The sequence below is a fragment of the Aulonocara stuartgranti genome, assembly GCF_965226115.1.
Source record: "Aulonocara stuartgranti genome assembly, chromosome: 3".
NCBI classification, from domain to species: domain Eukaryota; kingdom Metazoa; phylum Chordata; class Actinopteri; order Cichliformes; family Cichlidae; genus Aulonocara; species Aulonocara stuartgranti.
The window spans coordinates 13,276,306-13,282,972 of record NC_138941.1 but is presented as its reverse complement, the minus strand read 5'-3'; positions in this window follow the sequence as shown (position 1 = coordinate 13,282,972).

The following is a 6,667-nucleotide window of genomic DNA, read 5'->3' as shown; positions in this document are numbered from 1 at the left end:
GACATCACGGGTGGAGGACATGTTGGAAAACTGCTACAAAGTGCTGTGCAGCCAGCAGAGCTTACAGTCTGTCCTGTGTGTCATACAGGCTCTCACACTTAGTGTTTCTGTGACACATTGAAGAGAAGTTTGTGTTGTTCACAGTTGTGCTTGTACTGAGTGACAGCTGACATGACCTAACAGGAATAATGTGTCTGTGCTGAATGAGAAGTAACACACAATGAAGTCTTGATGCATCTCAATCATCCAGGAAAGTGAGTCTGTTGCTTCTGTTCATCTGGACGCAGCGTTTTGTGGGAGAAACGTGTCGTCATCATCAGGTGACGTCTTCAGTCTCAGCTGCAGGTTTCAGTCTTACAAACAGGACATTTGCATAAAGACTGAAAGCAGCTGCAGGAACGATGGGCTGGGAGCTCCGTTCCTTCATCTTAATTATGCAGATTCTCAGGACCATTGATCAACAACCACTGATCCATGTCCATGAGTCCCATTCACAGAGATGTGGGAATGGCTGCAGTCACAGCATGTAAGATGGAAATAAATGAGAAGTATTTAGCTGAAGTGGATTTGATTTATGTTACTTCTTTTTTAACTTGTAGTTCTACATTGGAAGATTATTGTGATATTGAAATATAAAAATACATTTATATTCTATTATTTTCTCAAAATAAGCGTCACACTCGTGGAAGCCGGTGTAGCCGCCGAAACGCCTGCATTTATGGAGACTTTCAGCCCCAGGTAGGCCAGTTATGGATCTTGGATCCACATTATGTCAGCAGCTGTTCTCCACCGTGAACTGTGTTCAAACAAACACGCTCATGCCTCACAGACGACAGCTTACAGTCCTGTAGAGATAAAGTGACTTCGTACAGCCCCGTCTTCAGTCTTGTGGAGATGATCTCGACGCTTTGGTGGATGTTACTAGCTCCTGTGCAGTATTTTGTAAAGACATGATTATACCCCGTAAGCGCGTTAAAATTTACGCTAACAATAAGCCATGGGTCACTAAAAGTGTCAAATCCTGTTTAAGGAAAAAGAGACAGGCCTTTAAAGAGGGGCTGTTACCGATTTTCAGACAGCCACCAAGGAAATGAAAATCGAGATCTTGAAAGCAAAACAGACAAAATCCTTCTTGAAAGCAAATTTGCTGCAAAAACTTTTGGGTCTGCCTGGACTTGTATGAAAACCATAGCAGGGTTTCAAAACCCCCAGAGCAGCAGTCAGGTCATTTTAGATGGTTTTAATTCAGACAGAGATTTTCAAATGCTTTAAACATGTTTTCTGCTCGTTTTAGTTCTTCTGATTTCAGCGAGGATATTTGGGAACTGAAACAGAAACTGAGAGATACTCAGCACTTTATCATTGAACTCAACGATGTTAAAAAGGCCTTTCATACAGTCAATGTGAACAAGAGCCAGGGTCCTAATAATATTAGTGGCCGCCTAATTAAACCTTGTGCTGATGAACTCAGGCCTATATTTCAGGTTATTTTTAACAAATCCTTGCAAACACAACATGTGCCCTCTCTTTGCAAAGAAGCAGTCGTGGTTCCTGTCCCTAAATCTAAACGACTTCAGGCCTGTTGCCTCACTTCAGTTGTCATGAAAGTCTTTGAAAAAATCCTCAGAAATGTGATTATGAAGAGACTGAAGGTCAGCTGGATCCAATGCAGTTTGCATACAGGCCCAACAGAGGAGTGGAGGACGCACTTTTGACTTTACTGAATCTGATTCTTAAACATGTAGAGAGTAAAGGGACTTTTGCAAGACTTCTTTTCATTGATTTTTCTTCGGCTTTTAATACAACACAGCCCCATATTTTAATTAAAAGACTTTTAGAACAGTTTGAAATCAGGAAAAACCTGCTGGGCTGGATTTTAGATTTTCTAACTGACAGGTCACAAAGAGTGAGAATAAATGGGGTTCTGTCTGACCCAGTGTTCTCCTCCACAGGTTCTCCTCAAGGCTGCGTCCTATCGCCCTTATTATTCACTCTCTATACAAACATGTGTCAGGGCAGACATGAAAACAGGGTCATTATTAAATATGCAGATGACTCTGTTATTGTCAGCTTACTGAAAGAGGGTGAAACTAACCACGGCCCAGTCATTGATGACTTTGTTCAGTGGTGGGAGGAGTCTTATCTCCAGCTGAACATATCTAAAACAAAAGACATGGTTGTTGATTTTAGGAAACAACAAAATGGGCACGGAGTCACTTTAATTAAAGGTCAGAAAATAGAGCAAGTACAATCATATAAATATCTTGGGACCATAATCAATGAAAAACTGAACTTTGATCAAAATTGCAAATCAGTTTGTAAAAAGGGTCACCAGCACCTTTATTGCCTTAGGAAACTTGTTCATTTCCACATTGACCAAAAAATGTTAACTTTGTTTATCGTTCTTTTATTGAGTCTGTTTTATCCTTTTGTTTGGTGGCATGGTTCGGTCAGACCTCTGTCACAGAGAAAAACTCTCTGAATCAGATAGTGAGATGGTCCAGTCGTCTGATAGGTGAGCCACAGTCTTGTTTAGCCTCCCTGTACTCTGAGCAGGTACAGAGGATGGCTTTATCAATCCTTAAAAATGGTTCCCATCCTCTAAGGGGTGAATTTCAGCTTCTTCCCTCAGGACGGAGGTTTCTATTTCCGAGATGCAGGACAAAGCGTTATAAAAATAGCTTTGTCCCCGTTGCTGTCACTGAATTAAATAAGAACTGTTTTTGATTCGAAATATTAAAGTATGTGTCACAGTGAGCTTTATATATTTACTAGGTATGTGTGTTTTTAAAGGGATGTCAAATGCTGTCATTTTTCTGTAAAGCAAATTTACCTTGCCTTTGGGTATAAATAAAGTTACCTTACCTGCAGACGCTGTGCGCAGAGGTTCAGGAGCAGAAGTCCCGTTGTAAACATATCACGGCAGACCCGACGATGTTTGCATGAACGCGCTTTTTTTAAAAGTCAGGTCAAGGCTCCAAAAGCCCAAAGGCGATATAACAGTTTGTGTTTGCTACATGGATCATTGTAGTTCAGCTTTCCTTTGTTATATTTCTTTAAGAGCTCAAAATGTGTTCATTACATAAATCAAATGTAATTTTCTCTGTAGCACTTCATGGATTTCATAAGCAACACACTGTAGTTGTTCACACAAAGCATAAAGGTAAAAACAATATACACAGTGTTATCTTCATTTTAGATGTCACAAAGTATTTGCGGCTCCCAGTGTTTTCCCGAACCCTGACCCTTTGCGTGGAAACCGGGTCCAAAAGGCTCTTTGGGTGTTAAAGGTTGCTGACCCCTGCACTAGGCCCAACTGACACATATATTTGATTCCAAATACAAAAAATAATGTGTAACCTGCTGGAAGAATGTAGGAGGTTGAGACAGGATCTCAACACTTGGTGTCTGCAACAAAAGACAACAATATGTGGGGCGATCGTGGCTCAAGAGTTGGCAGCTCGTCTTGTAATCGGAAGGTTGCCGGTTCGAGCCCCGGCTTGGACAGTCTCGGTCGTTGTGTCCTTAGGTGAGACACTTCACCCGTTCCCTACTGGTGGTGGTCAGAGGGCCCGGTGGCGCCAGTGTCCGGCAGCCTCGCCTCTGTCGGTGCGCCCCAGGGTGGCTGTGGCTACAAGCTTGCCATCACCAGTGTGTGAATGGGTGGATGACTGGATGTGTAAAGCACTTTGGGGTCCTTAGGGACGAGTAAAGCGCTCTACAAATACAGGCCATGTAATGGCAGAAACATTCTCTAGTGTAAATCCTGACTAGTTCATTAACTACTGTGGAGAAGGGAAATTATTTTACTGCTATTGTTAAATAATTGTCATTATTACCATTGCATTAATAATATAATCTGGAGTTTATATTGCATTCAGGGGTAGAACAGTGTGTGTCTTTCAGAAAGGCTAAAAGTCACAGGCTGACAGGAAACAGGCTTGCAGAGAGTTTGCAGAACTCTCTGCTTATGCACACAGTTATTATGTTTAGTAGAGGTTCTTGATTAAAACATTTATTTAGTAAAAGTCATATCCATAGTTTCAGTTCGATTATTACATATACGAGAGTGGTTTCTGTCTCTCTGTCTGGTGAGGGGTCAGGAGCTAGTCGCGAGGTGAAACAGGGTGCAATTGTGGTTAGCACACAGACGCAGACACACACACACACTCAGTTAGAGAATCATTTATAGGTGAAAGTTTAATCATGTTTTGCTTGGGGTGGCAAAAAGAGCAGTTTGTCGCAGAACTGCTGCTGAGGTGTCAAGATGACAAGCGAGCATCCGGCAGTGACAGGATGCACCTGTTATGAAGATGGAAGACGATGTTCTTTTAAACTGTGTTAAAAGGTCATTGTGGTTTTGATTTGACGTATGTATATATCCTGTCTGTGACGTATGAAGGGGCGTCAGTAAACAAACCCTGATGCTATAAAATATCTGTTCATGCTTTGATTAAGTCGAGGACTACTGGCTGTCTGCGTACAGAGTGTCTTCCCACACGTGTGTTCATTAAAATCATCGTTTGACTTCACCCGGCCGGATCGGTGTGGTTATTCTTCGATCACCTCTTGTACCCTTCCTCAATATTGAACCTTAACACTACAGATCAGTGTCAGTGAACATTATTCACAGAGGGATCTGAGTTCCTTATACCAGACTCTACAGAAACTGTAACACTGTGCAGCTCTGCGACTCAACAATGTAACACACACTAGAATCATCAAATAAAGCCCCACTAACCACTAGAACTAGAACTAACTAACTAGCACTGGACACTTGCATATTAGAGATTTCTACCACCATAGGAGGCGAGATATCATCCTTGAACCAGAGCATCCAGCCCTCAATTTCGGACATAAAAAGCGACGTGGCCAGGCATGATAACACTTTGACTGAACTGCAGGACTGTGCCTCGAACCACTCTGACACCATCGCCACTCTCCAGGCCACTGTGGAGCGTTTGTCTGCGGAGGTAAAGAAGTTAGATGAGAGATGTGGAGCTCTTGAGGCACTCCAGGAGGAATCATTTAAGAACTGCAGGAATACCAGAAGGCACAGAGGGACCCAAGATGACTGAGTTGGTTCACACCTGTTGGCGGAGGCGCTATCTCTCGAGGAGAAGCCACTCATCGATCGAGCACATAGAGTGAATCGCCAGCGTCCCAAACAAAGTCATCTTCCTCGGCCCATCATCTTGAGATTGCACTACTACCACATTGGTGAGGAAATTCTGCTGAAAGCTGCAGAGAACAAGAACCTGATGTATAAGGGTTTTTAAAATAAACATCCTCCCAGATTTCCCTCCCTCTGTTGGAAACGCAGAGCCGCATTTGCAAATATGAGAGGAAGACTACGTGGGATGACCGGCGTCAGGTACAGACTGCTATACCCTGCAAAGCTGTTAGTGACCCATGGTGATGTGAGGAAAAGCTTTACCGATCCCAAAGAGACCGTAGACTACGCGGAGAAGCACCTCTCCCACCCACCTTCAAATGTATTAAAAGCAAGGATATATCTATATGTCTAACGCTGACACAGCACTGTGTTTCTTCTTTTCCCTTTATATTCCATGTAAAGGTGAATATGGAGCGTTTATGGAGCTCGTTTATTGACCAGCTGTCAGTTAGAAGGTAAGAGTTACTAGGTTAACAGAGGTTAGCAGTAACAGTACGGGGAAGTATATTGTGTTGTTCTTTTGTTGTTTTTTATTTTATCCTACTTTACTTTGTTATTTTGATTTTACCTGTTGTGAGTGCTTCCCGTAATTCTCCTTTTTCTTGCGCCGCTGCGGCCAGAGTTCACAACATTACATATTTTTGTATCTATAAACAGGAAGCTGACACTCTCCAGACTTTATCAAAGGTGTGAGCGTCACAGCAGAGGCCTTTGTGTCAACGTAGCTGAAGACAAAACACAGAAACACATGAAGGAGATTTTCCTGGCCTGGATTTTATACAAATATTCTGCAGTACATCAAAAATGAAAGAAAACCATTAGTCAACATATGAACATCACCTCTGAAGTTACAGAGCTTTGATTGGAGACACAGCTGAGCGTTTTGCATTTTGCATAATTAATTACATAATTAATTATGTAACCATAATTAAATGGTTACATCATCTTTAAAGTCCCCAGAGATCAGGAAAAGGGCCTGAGGGTGCTGTGTTTGGAGTCTGCTGGTTACAGTGTGCAGGACCTCACAGGCTGCTGCAGCGTTAGCAGAGGGCGGGACATACACAGCTATCATAATCACGTGTGTAAACTCTCGTGGTAGATAGTACGGTCTCATGCTAACCGCTAGCAGCTCAATGTCCTTACAGCATAGCGTCTCTTTGATAGAGAAATGCCCAGAGTTACACCATCTATCGTTCACAAACACAGCCAGACCCCCTCCTCCCTTCTTACCACTCTCCGCTGTTCTGTCATAAGAGGCTCAGCAGCTAAAGCAGCACACCTGGGTCTCCCAGCCTATTAAAAGCAGCCCTTTGCTTCACCTGCTTCACTAAACATTATTATTTTAAGCAGAGTGGTGTGATTTATGTAGGCATTGCTGTGTGACAGGATGACTTTTCTTGCACACCCACCAAATGAGGGCGCACATGCTTCCACGCCCACTGGTGACTGCACACATCCTTTCAAGGAAGCATTTCATTCATCCCTAACAAA